Here is a 20,286-nt window from a genome sequence, read left to right as displayed (position 1 = left end):
GGACTAAGATGCCAGAGACAGAACCCAGGTCAGCCACATGCAAGGTAAACACCCTATCTGTTGTACTAGCGCTCTGGCCCCATAAATATTGATGTTTTAATACTTCTAGGATTGTCTCATTTACATTCAGCCTCATTGTGTAACATTTGTAAAAAATTAAGCTGAATATATACACCTGATAAAATTTAAACATGACTCTATGAGAGAAGGCTTTGAATGAGAAAAGGTAAGGTGCTGCCAACTCCCGTCTGCCTCCTCAGAAGACATTCTGTCTCCAGTTCTCTGACTTGGAGCTGGAGTCTCAGGAGCAGAACCTCCCACTGTTCTGGCTTTGGTGGTGCCCATGAAGGTGGGCTCCTCGCCACAAAAACCAGGCCACCACCTGAACACATAATAGAGCCAGAAAGAACATCTTGAGTACCCATCAGGCCCTGGTGCATTCATTGCCCTGAATTGGCATTGACTTTCAGGGCCTTGTAACTAAGTTGGTTTTGCCTCTTTGCTTGCACCATGCAGAGACATAACCACCCAGATGCTAGACTTCAAATGTTCTTCCCACAGCACATACACAAAGAGAATATTGTGCAGAGGGGAATGAGAACATCTGACTTGGGTCTCAGTTTCTTTTTGGTTTTTGAGGCACACCCAGCAGCCCTCAGGTGTGTTACTCCTGGGTCTGCACTCAGAAATCGCTCGTGGCGGCTCAAGAGACTATATGGGATGCCAGAAATCGAACCCAAGTTCATTCCAAGTCAGTACCATGCAAGGAAAACTCCCTACTGCTGTGCTATCACTCTTTGGTTTCTTTTTTAAAGTGAGTTAATAGTTGATGTGCCTGTACGTTTTTTTTCAGGTACAGTCTCATGAAGACCATTAAAATTTGAGACGAGGTCAGTTTTAATAACTTTGAGAATCTTAGAAAGTTATCTCACCTGTCTCTAAAGACTTAGAGAATTGGGTTTATTATTACCATAGAGCCTTCATTAGATTGTCCTCAGGATGAATTAGAACCCCAGTGTGAAATATTACCATGCCAGGCACATAGTAAAGACTGAATAAATGTTACTTTAGATCTCTTACCTGACCCAGAGTTTATAGCTCAATTTCAAAAAAATTAGAAAACAGTCACAAAGAATTTGATCTTAGAGGCCATATTCTTAAGATTTCTTTTTCTCTGCTTCAAGTGAAGCCTCCATTTTGTGCAGATAAAATGCAGAAGCTCAGCTTCCAGCTAGGTGAATATCCTACAAATAGGAGCATAGGAGTTAGAATACATTCATAAAGAGAGGAGAGACAGGCTTAGACTCTTAAATACCAAGGAAAGCACAGTCACAGCCATCTGATTCTTTTTTTGGTGGGGAGGGTCACACCGTGCAGCACTTAGGGGCTACTCCTGGCTCTATGCTCAGAAATCACTTCTGGCAGACTCGGGGGACCATATGGGATGCCGGGATTTGAACCACCGACCTTCTGCATGCGAGGCAAATGCTTTACCTCCATGCTATCTCTCCGGCCCCACCATCTGATCCTTGACCAGGGTTCTTCTCTGCTTGCTCCATGCTATTTGTCTCTGGCCCAGTTTACTTAAACCTCAGAACAACTACAAGCTGGATGGTATTCACCTTAGTCTCCAGAAAAAGATATGGATGCAGTGACCAGAGATGACTTGTCTAGTGTCATTCAACTTGAAATTTACTGTGTTGAGGATTTGAAAGGAAATCGTTATGATTCCAATGAGTGAATGAATGCCTGTCTCGAATGCAGACAGCGAGTGGGGGAGGTGGGAGGGGGGGGCATTGGTGGTGGGAATGTTGCACTAGTGAAGTGGGGTATTCTTTTTTTTTTTTTTTTTTTTTTTTTTTGGTTTTTGGTTTTTGGGTCACCCCCGGTGGTGCTCAGGGGTTACTCCTGGCTGTCTGCTCAGAAATAGCTCCTGGCAGGCACAGGGGACCATATGGGACACCGGGATTCGAACCAACCACCTTTGGTCCTGGATCAGCTGCTTGCAAGGCAAACACCGCTGTGCTATCTCTCCGGGCCTGGGGTATTCTTTTTATTTCTGAAACCCAACTACAAACATGTTTGTAATCATGGTGTATAAATAAAGATTGCTTTTTAAATCTGTGTTATTCTCTGCCCAGCAAGGAAGGAATGAGTGGAAACACCATTTGGAGTGAGAGTGGCAATCCAGTAGGCAAAGCATTTGCCTTGTACATAGCTGATCCAAGTTTGATCTCTGACAGCACATCTGGCTCCTGAGTTTGTGAGGAATGATTCCTGAGTGCAGTGCCAGGGTTGGCTACTGATGTGAGCCCCTCCAGATGTGGCTTAGAAACAAAAATGTAAATAAAAGTGTGGAAACATGAGGTATTTAATTGGTGGTCTTAGAAATAACACCTGTCCTTGGATGGTTCAGGTTGAGAACTCATCACCACCATTCATCCAATCCCCTCTTACTATCTCTTTAATCCCCCTTCCTTTCTGGTAACCACCTTTCTGCTGTCAAAATCTAAGGATTTGTTTTTGTTTTTTATTTCTTTGTGCATTTGATTATTTCTTTATATTCCACATTGGAATGAAACTATCCCATCTTTCTCCTTCTAATTCACTTCACTTAGCAAGATCTCCAGTTCCATTTGTATTGCTACAGATGAAATTTATTTCATCCTTGTTTTTAATAGTTGAGTAGTATTCCACTGTGTATAAATAGTGCACCTTCTTTATCCATTCATTGCAGATTGTTTTCATATATTGGATAATGTGAATAGTGCCACAGTGAACATTGGGATAGAGATAGACATCTTTTCAAAGTAGTGTTTTTTAGTCTTTGGATATATATTGTAGGATAAGCTCTTCAGATCAGGTTTTATTGCCTTCTTAAAGCATGTGAATGTCCTGTAATCAACAAAAGATCCTTTCTCTCCTGTAAAGAACCTAGAAAAGTGTGCTAGTGATCCAAAATAATGCTCTTCACAGGTCCAAAGCAAGTATTAAGGAAAGTTCAGATGGGGCCGGTGAGATGGCACTAGAGGTAAGGTGTCTGCCTTGCAAGCGCTAGCCAAGGAACAGACAGCGCTTCGATCCCCGGCATCCCATATGGTCCCCCCAAGCCAGGTGCAATTTCTGAGCGCATAGCCAGGAGTAACCCCTGAGCATCAAATGGGTGTGGCCCAAACCCCCCTCCCCCCAAAAAAAAGAAAAGTTCAGTTTTGGGGCCCGGAGCAATAGAACAGGTGTAAGGCATTTGTTTGCCTTGCATGCAGCCAAAACAGGACAGACCCTTTTTTGAATCCCAGCATCCCATATGGCCCCCCCCCCAAGCACAGAGCCAGGAGTAACTCCTGAGTGCTGGTGGGTGTGCCCCCCACCAAAAAAAATGTTCAGTTTTTTAAGAGGCTATTTATTTTGTTTTCTTCAAAAGTGGAAACACAGAAATAAAGGAAAATTGTTCAAGAAATTCACAGTTTTAGAACCAGGATTTTGCCCACCAGATCAAGACAATCAAGGAGAACTGAGGATCAGCTCATGGGAGGAAGGTGAAGCCAGTCTTTATTGAGTGTAGGAGAAGGGCATGGTGTTGATAGATGCCAGGACATGTGGAAACATGGACTCAGAGAGCAGATAGTAGAAGCTCAGCCACAGAAACTAGGATTCCATTATAGAACTTGTGTCATAAAGAACTGGGGATATATCCCAATATAAAGGGATCTATTATTGGCAAAGATTTTTTTTGAGGTAACAGAGAATGCTGCAAGAAGGCCAGCAGTTGGGGAGACAGTCACTGATTTTCATGAACAGGCCAAGCTTCCACTTGATAAGAGCAGAATTAGGTATAAAATTTGCATGGAGAGGAACTTCTGAAGAGGATTAATGTTCATTAAGTCATAGAACTATAGGATTAGATCCAGCATCACATTACAGTGGAAACCCAAGTAGAAGAAACAGGACTGTTGAGTGCATACCACTTGTCTTAAAGAAAATGGGCATGGTTTGAAGGAATTTCAATGGGTATTATAGAATTACAAGATGGTCAGAATGCTCATTATATAAGATTGCTTTACTATTATTATTAGCTATGAGATAGTGGTGTGATTTCATTCATTAATTTCTAGTAGAAACTAGAAAACCCCTAGTTGTTTTTAATACCGCTTGAGGATATAATTTTAGACTATTATCTTTCCCAAAAAGATCTATCAAACTCTGTTACATGCCAGGCACAATATTTGTACTGTGATTCCCAAACAAAGATGATTCTTGTCTTTTCACAGGGAAGACCAATAACTAACCAGCAAACTTCCAGTACCGTGGACCCACAGGGAAACCATGACTTAAGAAAGCTGGTCATGAAGGAATGTAAAAGTTGAGTCCAAGCATTGAAACAAACAACATTGAAAATATGTTGTTCTAGAAATAGCCAGATACTAATGACTAGAGAGAACGAAAAGACTACAAAGAGAGGCCTGAAGGGACTAGAGTGATGAGCTAAAGGATTAAAATTCACCCCCGAGGCTGTGAAAGAATATTTGAGGGGATATTATGTGCTCTTCATGTTGAAGAATCCTGTTTGGGGAAGTAGGTGAAGCTTGGACTATAGTTTGTGAACCGAAAGGCCAGCAGGGAGGGAAGATGGTGATGGCCAAAATCTCCTATCACTTCCTCTAGCTTCCAGTTCAGACATTGACAGGCTGGCCATGAGCCACCCAAGAAAAGACTCAAAATGGAAGAGGTTGACATACATTGTGTGTGTAGTGAGGAAATAAAAGATATGAAGGCACATGCATAGGAACTGATAATTAGATTTAAGGCTTAAGTCACTTTATAGGCATGCTTGCTCTCTGTGAGAAACTGTCTGACAAGAGGAGAGTTTACATACTGCTCTGAAGCTGTCTCCTCCCTTCCCTAGCCTGTATCCCTTCACTTAATCTTAAAGTAAAATTCAGGTGTGCCCAGCTTGACCTTTCTAGTCCCTGACATTTGAGATCTCAAGTCTATTTGGCCAGTATTTGTTCTTTCAAGGTATATGTGAATTCAGTGTCTCTCTTCTCCTATAAGAGATGTATCTCCCCACCCCTTCTTCAAGTCCCCCAGTGGCTTTCCCTTCAACCGTTTCTTGTTGTTCTTGCCCAAGACCCAGTATCTGCCAAAACAAATGTATGTGAGTGATAAACGCTGAGAGGAATGTCTGTTGGACCACAGGAAATTTCCTGTTCAGGAAGAGATCTTGGGAACTTCCTGTAGAGTAGTGCATTGTGGGACTTTTGGCTGCAGGCCCTTGACCACAGCTGTACTTGGGGGGGGAAGGGAGAGGAAGACAAGGAGACAACAGCCCACAGACATTTTTATGCTTGTAGCCTGAGGAGAGAATGGGCTAATGCAGGTTTAACACACATTCCTGGGGAACTTAGTTGTCTTCATGTGCTCAGCCTTTTTTATTGCCAGCCATTCTTACCATCACCACCTCAGGTGCTTCCTTCAAGTACCCCCAAACAAGCTCAGGTACATTAACCTGTGGCCTTCAGTCTTGCAGCCCTGAGTAAACCTGTGTAAAGTGTCCTGCTCTGAGCCTCTCATGAGCCCTAGCCCCTTCACAATGGCTGGTGTCTCATTTGATGATTGGATTCCACTTGGTGGAAGACAGAAAAGCAGTTCTTTAGCTGACCTCTTTGACTCCCTAAGCATCACAGAAATATTGCAGGATTGCTAGGGAAGGATGGAGGTCAGAGATCCAGTTGGTAGCGTATGTATTTTCCATGTGTTTCTCCCCCCTCACCCCCTTAACAATACAGACCAAACAAAAGGCCTGGGCTGAGGTGTATTATATAGGGTACATTTACTGTGCCTTCTCTTTCTATACAACTGGTATAAAGACACAGCCTGTGGTAAGCACTAGGAAGTCTGCAGTAAGTGTGTTTAAAACTACCCTAGAACCTGGTGCATTCTTGCCCTGATGCTAGTCAAACACACAGTCCTGATTGGTACCCTTGACCAAACTCCTCAGTGTCTAGATTGGGTCTCCTGCAAGGAGATTTGCTGTGGTGCTTTGGGAGAGAGATGATAACATGACCAGAGCTTCAAGACTAAGACAAAAACATAAAGGGTATGAGGAGGAGAGGAGTGAGTGGCCCTGGCTGTGTGTGTCACTCTGTTTCTCTTATTCTCAGCTGCTCTGTCTAACCTGGGGAATGACCCATTCCAACCCCCCAGGCAGGCATGAGCATCACTCAGCCAGTAAAAGGGGCTGAAGAACAGGAAGATGACTGCTGATTGGTTCAGAGGCATATGCCCTAGAGTCTGCCAATGAGTTCTTCCATGTGGTTTGCTTCCGAGTCACATGAATGATTTCTAGGAGCCTTCACTCTCTACTTGGGTGATTTCTGTTTAGAAGAGTATTCCAAGAGCATTTGCTTGGCCTGAGAGCCACTTTATTCTCTGCAACCTTCTCACACCACTTCATCAATACACAACCCCTCTTTGTAGAGCTCACTGTGTTGCATTTCAAGATCAAAGTCACAGCTTGGTGGCAAGTTTATATCTAACTCTATTTTTTTAACTTTGGGGATCTCTACTAGGGGCAGGGAGGTTTTACAAGTCTAAAAAGAAGCCCAGGTCATTATATGGGTCATGGAGATGACCTGCCTACCCTCTGTGCATGCCTTTCTCTGTCCTGACATTCCATAAACAAGGCTGCTCACTGCATGGGAGTGAATGAGCTGTTCTTTTCATGGGTATGTCTGCATCACCTCATGAGTGTGGCCAGAGGGAACATTAGCACATGGCTGATGACATTGAATACGCTAGATTTTAAGGGAAGGAACTTGGGGAGGCCAAGATGACACTCATACTGTATGCTGACAGGCCAAATGGTCTTGTTGTTATTGAATCTATGTGGCCATGTACTTTGGTGACCGTCTGTGTTGTCTTCTTTTGTCATTTGGCTTATATGCTCCATTGTCACAATTTTAAATTTCTGTTTTCAATGTCTTCATTTCTCAGAATCTCTCCCTTTTCTATTTTAATAAATTAGAACAAAGGCCTCTTTTTAAAAGAGATCTGTAAATGAAGGGCAATGATATTGCCCTTAATAAAAATAAGTCCTTAGAATTATCTTGTAAAAAGAGGTTCAAGACCAGGGAGGTGACTCAGTGGCAAAGCACAATGAGACCTCAGTTTAGTCCCGGGTAGGGGGCGGGGGGGGGGGGGGGGGGGAGTGGGGGAGAAAGTGTAGTTAAGGTGTTCAAGAGTATGAAACCAAATGTTCCCTGGAAAGAATTGGGGGGAGGTATTTTTGCAACAAACATTTGAGTATTTTTCTAGGTAATACTAGGCTTAGGATACCTTCTGGGATTCAACTGTGACATCATGGATTTAAAAATAAAAGCACAAATGCAGGGAAAGCAAAAAGTGGGTCTGTTCATTGAAAGGTTGTCCTTGTCCACCCCTGAGATTGTGCCTCATGTGGCTGTGAGGAGTGCCAACTCTGTGAGCAGAGAAACAAAAATTTAACTGGAAGAGAACTGAATATTTTGACCTCTCAGCTAACCTTTCTGTTTAAAGCCCTGACCTTTAGAAGAAAAAAGTCAGTGTTTTTCAGAGTTTGTTTTTTAAAAAATTGTCTAATTTAATTCAAGAGGCAACTCTGGCTGTACTCTAGAGCAATTATGCCCATTTCCTAGTTTTGGAAGCTGCCTCTGATGGTTGGGGAAATGCAGTGAATCTTGAGGTAAATTAAAAGTTTAGGCCATTCGACTCCAGATTCACCTCCTGTGCTTTTGTTGAGTTCATGGGTCACAGACAAAGATTGCTGAGTAAAATGGGAACCACAAGAACACTTCCCCTTTCTGTGGATAATACACTATGGGCCTTGGCATTGGTTAAGAATATTGTGATGCTAAGTTGACACTATCTTAGGGCTTGCAAGGTCTTCTAGCTTATCAAGCACTGGGGTGATCTGTCTTGTTTCCCATCTCAGTCCCCCTTGGTACTCATGAAGAAATGGGTTCAGAGGTGAAGATTGGCCAGCAGACCCCACATTCACATCAAGATGGTGTCTTTCAGTTCAGCCTGGAAGGTAGTGGGTAAAACTGCAGGCGAGGTAGGGGGTAAAAGCCAGCCAGCGGGTGCCAGTCAGTAAGCAATTTCCTGACATTTCCAAGGCCAGAGGAAGTCAAAGAACTTCTTTGTTCCTCCTGTTTCTTCCCATGCCATCCGCCCCTTGACCCCTCCCCGCCACACACACATACACACAGCCTTCCAGCCTGATTCATCCCCCCCCCCCTTTTGCCCACAACAGCTTCAACCGCCTCTACTGTTTGGGGTGGGTGGGGGAGATGGGTAGGGTGGGTGGTAAGCTGAGGAACTCTTTGTTTGTGCAGTAAAGGCTTCCTCACAGGAAATTTCCTGTGATGGAAATTCTGGGGAAACTTCCTGTTGGTGAGGACATTTGCAGGGGGCTGATAACATGAACCACTTAAATCTCTTAACCTCAGCTGTCCAGGAGCCTGCAGCACCCTGCCTGCCCCACTTGCTCCAAATCTGAGAGGGCAAGAATGCATTCTCAGGAGCTTACCATGAGCAGTTTTTTCCAGAAGCTGACACTACCTCTGCGATTGACAAATCCTTGCAACTCAGCTGTCATGCTTGAAGGGACTGCTTAGATTTCTAGTGACACTGCTATCTACAGGGCCATTCTCTATCCAAATGTTTGGCAGGCCCCGCTCAAAATCTGGCTGGCTCTGCTCAAAATCTGACTGGTTCATGCATTTTATTTTGGTCTTGTTTAGGGAATGTACCCAGCAGTACACCATGACTAGTCCTGGCTCTGTGCTCAGGGGTCTTTTCTGGTGAGGCTCAGATGGTGAGACCATCTGTGAGTGTCAAGGATTGAATCAGGGTTGGCAGCATGTGAGGCAAGCTCCTTACCTTCTATAACTCTCTTCACCCCATTTTAAAGACATTGCTAGAACTCCTGAATGTTAGAGGCTTATGAATTCAACAGACATTTCTTTCCCTCCCTCAATCACTTATGAATCAGGAACTTCATTAATCCCTGTCATCTACATATACTATTGACTATAACATTGGCAGTAGGATTTATTTGACATTTTTTGTAAATAGGGGAATGACTGATCACAGGGCAACTGATCTGGACCATAAGTTCACTTGCCTGTATTAGATTTGTGGCAGATTATTTTGTTATTTACTGCATTAGGGCAAAGCTGATTGCTCCTAAATCATCTCTTGGGGCTGAACTCAGCTTCATATATCTCCAGAGTTGGGAATTCTTTTAGTTCCCTTAGTAGCGCTCACCCAAGTTTATCATTGAAAGGTTTGGTCATCCATCACCTGTATTATCCCTTATAGTTGGCTAGCTGGAGATTTATTATGACTTAGGCTATCTGGTTATGTGATAACATAGTTGACCCCAGCCTCTATCTTTTCCCATATAATGGATTTATCAAAAATAACTCTCAATTGATTCAACCATTCAACCAAGTACAATACAATTCTCTCTCTGTCTCTCTGTCTCTGTCTCTCTCTCTTTCTCTCTCCCTCCCCCCGCCCACCTCAGGAAGCCCTGCTCTCAAATACCACTCCTGTCAGGCTCGGCCATCTGGGATACTGGGGATCAAACCAGGGTTTTCCTGGGTTGACCACATGCGAGGCAAATGTCCTCCTTCTGAGCTCTGACCCCCAAGTACAATTTTTGATAAGTTTCTTGATACTTGTTTTCCTGGGTTAGGGGTTAGTTGCCACCTTCTTTTCTGAGAAATGCTGTATTTGATGAATGTTTCTGCCAGTATCCTTTCCCATATTTCTGCTATAAGCTGGTAGTCTCTTTTAATTTTTTTTTATAGGACCGATCATTTAAGCATTGTTAATAAGTCAATGAACTGGGCATATCTTCAGATTGTATCCTTCACATACTGCATGAATGAATGAATGAATTGTAAAAGGGGTTTTGACTTAATTTTCAGGAAGTGTGAAAGCTGTAAGTGTTTTAGAACTAACCATAGGGATGAGAGAGATAATACAGCAGGTAGGGCCTTCCACATAACTGATCTTGGTTCAAACCCTGGTACCTTACATGGTCACTCCATGCCAGGAATGTCCTTTGGTGTAGAACCAGGAGTTAAGCCTGGAGCACTGCCCAGTGTGGTTAAAAAACAACAGCGAATATATAAGGATAAGCTGTCTTTATGAATTGAATCTGTGAATTGCACTAGCTAATTCTTGGTTATGATAGTACTTTATATTATGTACTTTTAAAGTTTGGGGGAAACTGCCTAGGGATAAGCTTCAAACATGCTGATGTAAGACCATGACTACTTTTGGAAAACTCAAAGGATTAGGCCTATTTCAATTATCTTCCCATGTGATTTACTTTCTGTTTTATGTTTTATATTATAGAATGGAATATCTGGAATACATTCACAAAGACTTGTTTGTTGACTAATTACCATATTTTGATTGCCGAAAAAGAATGACATTTTCAATTCCTTCCTGCTTTAAATAATATTGCAGTGGTATATCTATAAAGTGAACCTGTGTCTCTAGAACAAACCTACTAATATCCAGAGATATTATTATCACATCATGAGTTTCCACCGCAGAATTCTGCTAAGTAGCTTTCTCCTTGGGGGAATCTGCTTAGTTGTATTAGAAAGACTTGGGGCTTTGGCATCTCAGAGCTAATTTCATATTCTGCCTTTGCTGTTGCCCTCTTTCTTCCAGCAGATCATGTATGGGTGGTAACGGTATACTAGGAGCTCATGGGTATGTATTGATGACCAAGACTGGTATGGTCCCTGTCCTGTCACTCACAGCATATGAGGAAGACTGAGGATTACCTGTCAACTACCACCTGCCATAGTCCCTTAACCAAACCACAATCAGAGCCATCTGCTGTGCAAAACCATCAAGGTGTGCCATTGTGCTGCTGCCATGTGGAAATCTTCTGTTCTCCTGAACTAGTTAGTCCCCTCTGGTCTGGACACACACCCATACACTGGCACCTTCCCACCTTTCTGGCTTCATTCTCTGTTGCCTTTGTCCTTCTCGTTTCTCTACAGCCCAGCCTCTCTCCTCATTCTCCGAACAGTGCCACCATCATCCTACCCTGGGGCTTTTGTACTTCCTTTCCTGCATCTTTGTTATTCCTCGATACAGTACTGGAACTTTGTCTCTCCCCTTTTCCAGATGCACCTCAGTTATCACCTCTTAGAGACACTTCCTTGACCCTCAAAGTCTCCAGTGCACCTTTTTACCACCTATTCTGCCAATTCTTTTATTGGGTTGAGATTCTTGGGAGTATGTCCAAAAAGACCATCAGTTACTCACACATGCATTCACAATCCTGACCCACACACATCTGGTGAGTCCAACTGTGGTGTTGCAAATGAACACAAGTCTTTGTGGCCAGTAGACACCCTGTAGTTTCCTGCTTATAAGAAATAAAGCTGGGAAGGGATGTAAGTTGACACAGAAATCCTGTGCATTTTCCTGAGCGTTGCTTCCTCGTGGACCTGATACCTTTTCACTGAACCTGTTTCGAACAAGCCAGTGGCTTCTCAACTCTGAGAAGAAGAACTGAGCGGGGTGGGATCTGGCCCCACCATAGAGCCTTTTATTGGTAGCCACTCTTTAAAGGTACTTGGAGCCTGTCATGTGGGGTGGGGGTGGTTTGTAGGGAAAGCCAGTTTGTTCTTTATTGGTTCTGCTATGGACAGTAGGATTCAGCTAGTCAATACTGCTCTTCTGGCTACCAGTAGTACTCTATTTCTCTCTCAACTGCCAGTATTTCCTCTCTGACTCACTCTCTATACAAACCTGTATCTTTTCTTTCCCCTTTTGCATGATCTGCTGGGTCCAAAGACTGGAGCAGACCCAGTACAGTGAGAACTCTTAAATCTAGATTGAGGCCATACTCCATGGTATTTTGCAGTAGGAAAGGGATGAGTTGGCCTCAGATGTGCCCCTTCAAAAGGAAACTTAATCAATGTAGATGGGGAGATGGAAGAAAGAGAAGGCAGGATTATTTCTGGGAAGGGTGTCTAGGCCGCTTATGAACATCCAAGAGTGCAACAGAATTTGGTTTTCAAGGAAGAGGACGGTTGGTCTAGGAGATTTCTCTGGAAAACTGAGCAACATCACATAAAAATGGGTTAGGTAGGAGCCTGAGAAATAGCACAGCCATAGGGCATTTGGCTTGCAAGCAGCCAATCCAGGATGGATGGTGGTTTGAATCCTGGTGTCCCATATGGTCCCCTGTGCCTGCTAGGAGTGATTTCTGAGCATAGAGCCAGGAGTAACCCTGAATGCCGCTAGGTGTAACTCAAACCCCCCCCCAATGGGTTAGGTAGAAGCAGATGACCTCATGTGAAGTAAGACATATGAAAAATCTGGGTCCTTAATGCCAGCTAGCAGCTATGAACTTGAGACCTGGGGATCCTCACATCTGGTGAACTCTTTTTTTTTTTTTTTTTGTTTTTGGGCCACTCCCGGCAGTGCTCAGGGGTTACTCCTGGCTGTCTGCTCAGAAATAGCTCCTGGCAGGCACGGGGGACCATATGGGACACCGGCATTCGAACCAACCACCTTTGGTCCTGTATCGGCTGCTTGCAAGGCAAACGCCGCTGTGCTATCTCTCCGGGCCCTGGTGAACTCTTGACTCACTTTGTCAACCAAGCATTTTCACCCATTCCCTGCCCCCCACACTCCTACACATGAAATTCCATTGGCTTAGAGCCCTCACCTCTGTTTGCTGAATTTGTTCTTTAGGGATAACGCTAAATCACTGTACTCAGGCACTGTCATCCTGAAGTCAAGTTGAGGGATAAACTTGGAAATCAAGTAAATGAAAGGTCTGCAATAAAGGGTGTTGTTCTAGGACCTGTAAGTCTATTAAAAGGGATGTTTCCAGGTCTGGAGAGGGGCTCCAGGCATTAAAGAACTTTCCTTGAATCCAGCTGACACAGTTCTAATCATGGGCACTTTGTATGGCACCCTCAAGACCAGGAGTCACTGCTGAGCATAGATCCAGTAGTAACCTCCAAACATCAATTGGTGTAGCCTATAAACAAAAAAAGAGAAGTGGGCTTCCCATGGTTTACACCCCAGATTAAGGTTGGTTTGAGGATTGGCATGGATGTTAGAGGATAGCAATAAGTTGGTGTATCACAGAGCAGGCTGCTCTCAGTAGCTGATCCCTCAATAGTGGGGAACCTCAGGAAACAGGTACTGAAGTAAGGGGAGCAGTCTCAATCCTAAGCAGAAAAAGGTGACAATGAACATCATTTTTGTGTAGATGGGAAGGTTCTTTGTGTTAGTGTGTGCATGCATGCTCCCTCATGACTGCCCCTTCTGAGTCACAGTTGAATCGTGACATGGCATTTGTGAGCCTGCTCAGCATTTCTTCAAGGACAACAGAGACTTCTAGGAGACACTTGTGTCCCACAGAATCAGGATGATAGAATTGCTGCCAAGAACATGATCTTGGTTTTCTAGACTTTATTTGAGAGTCTGAGATTCTGATATCAATCAAGATTGCTAGAGAAGTTTAGTCAAGTTATATGCTAGTAGGTGCCCTGTGTTTATATGATGCCATTCATGTAATGACATCACTTTTCACTTCATTATTTCATTTTTGTGGTCCCAGGGCTCACTCATACTTTCATTGTAGCTTTGGGACTGGTGGGATTAACACAACCATGCTGGGACCACAGTCAGAAATGTGTGCATTTCAGGGATCAAATCTGTGAACTCATGCATGCAAGGTAGGTGTTCTGCCACAAAAGTGAAGTGACACTGAAGTATCTCTAGGCCTATGACTACCTTGCCTTTTGCTGCTGCATAAAAATGACTTGGGAGTTGTACATTGGAAAAGAAATAAACAGCTATTCCATTTTGATCATAAGGAATGCATACTCCTAAGGGGCTTGTTAATTGGGCATAATCAGAAATATGTCATGGTCATGAAAACAGTTGAACACACAATCAGAGATTCAAAGTGGCCTGGGATGTAATTGTGATTCTGGTTAGGACATTTTTCAGGGTTTCTGGGTCAGGGAAGGGTGAATTCTCAGCTATTTGTGCAGAAGGAAATCAGAAATGAATCCACATCAATTAAAAAAAACAACTTTTCATTTGGGGAGGGTAGTTGTTGCAAGGCAGATGGGACTAGAAAAGACAGTCTTCTAGTTCTGTCGCATGCAAATACCAACCAAATAACTACTTTGGGTACCCCTCACCCCCATCCGATAGGAGCACATCCTGTTTAAAGATGGGAGGAAACCTTTACCTGGACTGACCCATAGGAATCAGCTTCCTTCCCCTAGGCCCAGGATGAGCTGTGCCACACCAGAGAAGGCTGACATAAGAGCAGTGAGTGTGGGATTGAGGTCCCTAGATTCAGTTCCCTTTTGGGGGAATCATTGTAAACAGATATCAAGTCTTGCCTTGTTCAAAGAATTTATGAACTTGAGAATTTCGCCTCATTTCTTTTTCTAAAGCAGAAAAGCACCTCTTTCTCTTTCAGATCCTATAGCCCCTTACCTCAATAATCCTCAAAAATAAGCGAAATATAAAGAAACATAATGAAAACATAGAGTTCCCTGGACCAAAAATGCCCATGAGGAAGCCTCATCCTTTCTTTATAAATCACTGTTTTGTCAGCCAAATTAATTGTACTTAAATATTTGACAATGGGGGTGGTACCCATGGTTGAGTCCCAGTTCTCAGCTTGGGGAGCAAATGCATGAGGGATGGAACTGGACCTTCATGCCCTTGGTGCTCAGCTTTGAAGGAAAATTCAGATTTTTCTCCACGGTTTTGGCACATCCCTTCCATGTATCCACCACCCACAGGGCAGAAGAATGAATGTGCTGACAAGCTTAGCCCAGAAAACCGCAGTGAAGAGGGAAATAGCATGTTGTGAAGTGTTGAGAGAAAAATCAAGGAAGAGAGTGGGGTACTGAAGAAATATAAAGGAGTCAGGGAAGAGGTAGCATGATAAATGTCACTTTGAGGAATTCACTGGTAGTTGGGGTGTTAACCGTAGCTTCACTGACTCTTTAATAGGAATCTATGGTCAGTATTCAGTAAAGAATTCAGGGAAATGGGGTGAACAGGGAGAAAAGGAAATGGCAGTAAATGAAGAAAAGCTACAGAATGAATGATTATATCTCAAATAGGCTCATAGACCAGAGAATCAGAATCTTACAGCTCTAATAAAAGGGGAATGTTACAACTAATTCATAACCACTGATCTTTTCCAGACTGTGGAAATTGATCATTTCACTGTTTGTTTGTTGAGGAGGGGCACACACTTGACAATGCTCAGGGCTTACTCCTGGCTCTGCTCAGTGTTCACTTCTTATAGGGCACCCAGGACTGAACCCGGATTGGTCACATACAAGGCAAGCACCTTACCCACTGGGCTATCTCTCCAGTCTTTAGAATACACACCATTTTAACCAGTTTGTTATACATTGTTGTTTAATGAAGAACTTTCTTTCCTAAGACAGAGGATCTGCCGGGTTGAGTAGAACTAGTAGCTCTTAGCCATAGCTGGTTTCCTTCCTGCTTTCTCCCCTTGTGAAAGCAACCAGACACATGCAGTTGTCCCTTTGTCTGTCTTGCTAATATTTGCACAAAAGGGGGTTAACCCATGTGGACTTAAGGACTCTGGAGGGGACAAACCCCCACTTCTCCCCAGTGTACCCCAGTACACTGCTCCTTCCTGTACCCAATTAAGGAAGGGCTGGAAAGAGGACCAATGCCTTTTCTCTTCAGAGAACACCCCATCATTCAAATAGGTCTTCAGTGATGCAGGCAGAGCAGTATTATGGGGTATGGAACATGCAGGAATTGTGGTCATGTTCTTTTCAGGGGTCCCACAGCTCATCATCCAGCTGGCATCTGTGAGCCATGAGTTACCATTGTTATGGAAAGTGTGCAGTTAAGGTAGTCTAAGAGAAGCCACAGATCACACCCATGCACCTGCATCTCGAAGCTTGCTGGTGGGATTTTGTTTGAAACCTGGACCATTTTCAGGGTGAACCACACACATCTCTGACTTTGCTGTCAGAGGGTTAGGGGTGTAATGACAATGAACACTTACGATGGCCTTTTAATATTGTCATGGAAATAAGTTGTTTATGCTACAGGCTGGGTCTTTGCATCTTAAATTGAATGAGGAGTGGGGGCCAATAGTAAACTAATGCTTAGAACCCTTTAACCGGTGAAGTTACATGTTTGATTGATAAAGCATATAACCTGAAGTAGAAATAAAAGTTCAAGACAATATTACTATGTAAGCATTTAGGCATGAATATCTCTATATAAGGCTTTTAACTGTATCATAGTTCTTTTGTATGCTTGAGTAGAGATACAACTCCTTTACTGATAATTGCATTTCATGAAATATGGATGCACTGCATCTTGCATGAACTATTTGGGAAAATCGAAAAAAATCAAAACAAATGAAAAAGAAATGGCATGCTTCTTGGAAGGGGCATTGGGTTCACATTTACTGGTTCTGCCTTCTAAGAGACTAAAGATTATTAGCTCTTATATCCATGCTGCTTCTTGTATAGATATTTGAAAGGGCCATTGAGGGCCATGCCAGGTCCTCAAGTCCCTCTTGAACCCATCAGAAGGCAATCAGTGCTGAGCTCTCTCCCAACCAGACACCCTTGAGAAGTGCCTCAAGATCTACCTCATATTTTTGTTTACTTTGGGCGGGTGAGAGCCTTGCAGGTGTGTTTAGAAAGTCCAGGGGCTCTACTAGTGAGTCTCAGCACTCCCTAGACTGTTGACTCAATGCAGGAATCCAGGTATGAGGTGCTGCACAGCTCCCACAGTGCTAGGGATACCCACATACTCCCTTCATGACCATACCTGGCAATGCTTGAGCAGGACTATGTGGTGCTGGCACCAAACCTAGGTCTATACGGACCAGGCATGCACCCTACTCACTGTACTGTCTCCCTGCCCTCATCTTGCACTTTTAAACACCACCAGTGGGTGGAGAGATTACACAGTGAGTGAGTGGGTAGGGCTTTTTTGCCTTGCATGCAAATCTGGGTTCAGTCCCTGGCATCCCCGTATGGAGCACTGCCAGGAGTGATCCCTGAGTGCTGAACCAGGAGTAACTCCTGAGCCTCACTAGGTATGGCCCAAACACTAAACACACGGACTTTCACACAAAATAACAACCACCAGTGGTCAGAACCTTCTGTAAGGTGTCAGAAGCAGGACAATTCTTACAATCAAGCCCCAAATAAGTAGTTAGGGTTAGGGTCTGTTTCTTCTCTAATCTGACTCACCCAAGGCCATTCATTGATCGCAGAACTTCAGCCTCCACCACTGTTTTTTGTCTCCCCCTCCTTTCCACCCCCCCTTCCTTGCCTCCCTTTCATTTCAATTTCAACAAAGACTAAGAAATCCTGTTTCACCGGGAATCAAGCTATGAGCTATAAGCTTTCCAAGAAGTGGTGCCTTTCACGGTCTGTGCCCCAGGCCTTATCTGTATCTCCTCTTCTTTTTCCTTCTTCAGTGGGTCCTTTTCCAGAAAGCTCAAGCTGCCTTCCCAGTACTTCCCAGCCTGCGTTTCTGTCTTCAGCAGTTCTCTTCTTGAACGTGGGTTTTATTATTTGTTTTAAAAGAAGAAAGGGGGGGAAAGCCCATTGACAGGAAAATGGCCTGTTGAGTTCTGGGTGGTCATTTGACTTGAGCGTTAATCATTTTTAGAGCCTTTCCTGGAAGCGCTTTGTGCAGAGGGGTGGAGGCATGAGATGTCCAGATCCAGAGTACAGGTTGGGGGGTTGGAGAGCAGGCCCTGCTGAGAGCCTAGCACATGGAGAGCCTTCCACACAGAGGAGCTGAGCTCTGAGACCCAGGGAAGGGCTGGGACTAAACGAAACTGCCTGGTCTGAAGCTCGTCCATGCCCTCTCTTGCCCTTCTAGGATGCCCAGAAGCCAAGACAGGGTGTGTCCTCCGCAGCACATGTTGGAGGGCCTAGACTGCCAGGGAGCAGTTCTGGGGAAATCTTCAGCTACTGGCAGCAAAATGTCCCAAAGCTCTGAAGAGCATTGGACAGGGATGAGGCCTTTGCATAGCTTTGCACTATCCCCTCACTACTTCCTGCAGATCTTCCCTCTGTCCCCATCTCCACCCTCTCAACTGGCACCAGAGAGCTGTGACCCTGAGCCCTCTGGCTCCTTGCACTGTGTGGACCCCATTAGGTGAGGCAGAAATGGGGTGCGGAGTCTCTCAAATCAGTCTCTGCCTCCCCTCTAGCTAATCCCCATTCAGACTCCCTTTGTGTGGGTTCAGTGTTTGGTTTATCCTTTCACCCCTATCCTTGGGGAGATCCTCAAGTCCACTGTGTTGGGGCAAATGCCCTGTGTCCCTGAAACAGGTGGCTCTGAGCCTTTGGGAAAGATCCCCAATCCCACCGGGAGATTCTTTCACATCAGACACCAAACCCCACTTCCCTCCATTCAGTCCCCATCCCTGGGTCTAACAAAAGGCATCTGTGAGCTGGAGAACAGCAGGGGAGGCCTTCACAGAGCTGGAGATTTAAAGGGTTTCATTTCTTCCTGGCTGGAGGCGGCTTGGTGGCATTGTGTTAAATGCCTTTTGGAATCTGCTTCTCGCTTCTCTGCCCCACCACACAAGGCAATAGAATCTGCCCCGAAGTTGCCTGGGGAGGCTGCCCTCTCTCTTCCTGGCTTAGTGAGTTCCTCACATCCAAGCAAGCTGCTGAGCTCCTAACATACATGAGTGGAAGGGCCCAGGCTCTCTGAACACTGCAGGTTTTCTCCAGGCCTGCCCAGGGGTGGGATGGGAGTGGGGAGTGGGACAAGAATTTTTATGTTCTAGAAGAGGCAGGTAGCGAGGATCCCTCCTTCTGATCTAGAGTATTGATATCTGTAGAATGACTGACTGGCAATGCAAAGAAAGCATCCTATGAACCCCTTCCCACCCTATCACTGGCTGTCCTGCCTTTGAGGGATCCCCTCAAAGTTATTTTGTCCATGATGTCAGGCACTAGGAACTGATGCCTTAGCAGTGCTGCCAGGCTCTTGCGTTTTCAGTAAAAGAGTTAATGTGGCCATGGCTCAGAATTATGGGACCCCAGATGCTAAGGAAGTAAGCTTAACTTCTTTTTGGCTCACAGAGGACTCCTTGTCAACAGAATAGGTTGCATGTTGTAATGAAGCAGCCTGGAAAACTCTGTCCTTGGTGGCTAAGTGGTGCTTGGTTTGAGACTGTCTTCTTCTCTCCCCATTCCTCTCCTCTCCTCTCCTCTCCTCTCCTCTCCTCTCCTCTCCTCTCCTCTCCTCTCCTCTCCTCTCCTCTCCTCTCCTCTCCTCTCCTCTCCTCTCCTCTCCTCTCCTCTCCTCTCCTCTCCTCTCCTCTCCTCTCCTCTCCTCTCCTCTCCTCTCCTCTCCAATCCTCTCCTCTCCAATCCTCTCCTCTCTTCTCCTTCCTTCCTTCCTTCCTTCCTTCCTTCCTTCCTTCCCTTCCTTCCTTCCTTCCTTCCTTCCTTCCTTCCTCCCTCCCTCCCTCCCTGCCTCCTTCCCTCCCTCCCTCCCTCCCTCCCTCCCTCCCTGCCTCCTTCCCTCCCTCCCTCCCTCCTTCCTTCCTTCCTTCCTTCCTTCCTTCCTTCCTTCCTTCCTTCCTTCCTTCCTTCCTTCCTTCCTTCCTTCCTTCCTCCCCATCTTTCTCCTTCTCTCCCTCCCCTCCTTCCTCTCCTCCTAATCAATATTTCTCTTGTATATACCTATAGAGTTGCTCATTATTCCTCACTTCAGTGTCAAATGGAGAACTCTATTCCTTTGAAGAAGCCCCTTTGGTGACCACTTAGGTCCTTAGGCCCAGTGGACCACACCAAGACTAATGCAAAGCAGTACCCCTCAAAATCAAATCAAAACTCAATCATTTGGAGACACCTAGAGCCTTGGACAGCTCCTTTCCCCCCCCCCCTCCGCCCTCTAGTGCCAAGCACTTCCTCGTAAATTTGGCCTTAAGCTCACAGAGCACAAATTCTTTCCTAGAAATGATTTAGGCTCTTTTGGAAAATGTATTGATTCTTTTAGCCATCATGATCCACTTACAGTAAGACCTCTATTATCTGATTTTCTGTGAATTTGTAAAGCTATTATTATTAACGGGCATATTCTATATTTCACCCGTCGTGACAACTGATGTTTATAATGGTGACCCTGAACTTGACTAAAATTCGGAATTGCCCACTCTGGAATCAATAAAAGAGTAAATTG

The 20,286-nt window shown here is 44.6% G+C and overlaps 2 protein-coding genes and 1 non-coding gene across 3 annotated transcripts in view; 2 read left to right on the top strand and 1 right to left on the bottom strand.

Moving 5' to 3' along the window:
- The window catches only part of BORCS5 (BLOC-1 related complex subunit 5), a 714,757-nt gene that overhangs the window by 149,644 nt on the left and 544,827 nt on the right, over positions 1–20,286 (top strand). The gene's annotated exons all lie outside the window — the stretch shown is intronic.
- ETV6 (ETS variant transcription factor 6) overlaps positions 1–20,286 on the top strand; it is a 245,923-nt gene that overhangs the window by 139,613 nt on the left and 86,024 nt on the right.
- On the bottom strand, positions 5,762–5,896 carry LOC126023231 (small nucleolar RNA SNORA51). The gene has a single exon (XR_007500432.1). It is a non-coding gene; the product is annotated as a small nucleolar RNA SNORA51 (small nucleolar RNA).

The sequence above is a fragment of the Suncus etruscus genome, chromosome 11, assembly GCF_024139225.1.
Source record: "Suncus etruscus isolate mSunEtr1 chromosome 11, mSunEtr1.pri.cur, whole genome shotgun sequence".
NCBI classification, from domain to species: domain Eukaryota; kingdom Metazoa; phylum Chordata; class Mammalia; order Eulipotyphla; family Soricidae; genus Suncus; species Suncus etruscus.
Note: the sequence above shows the minus strand (reverse complement) of the source record. Positions and strands in the feature narration are given on the sequence as shown.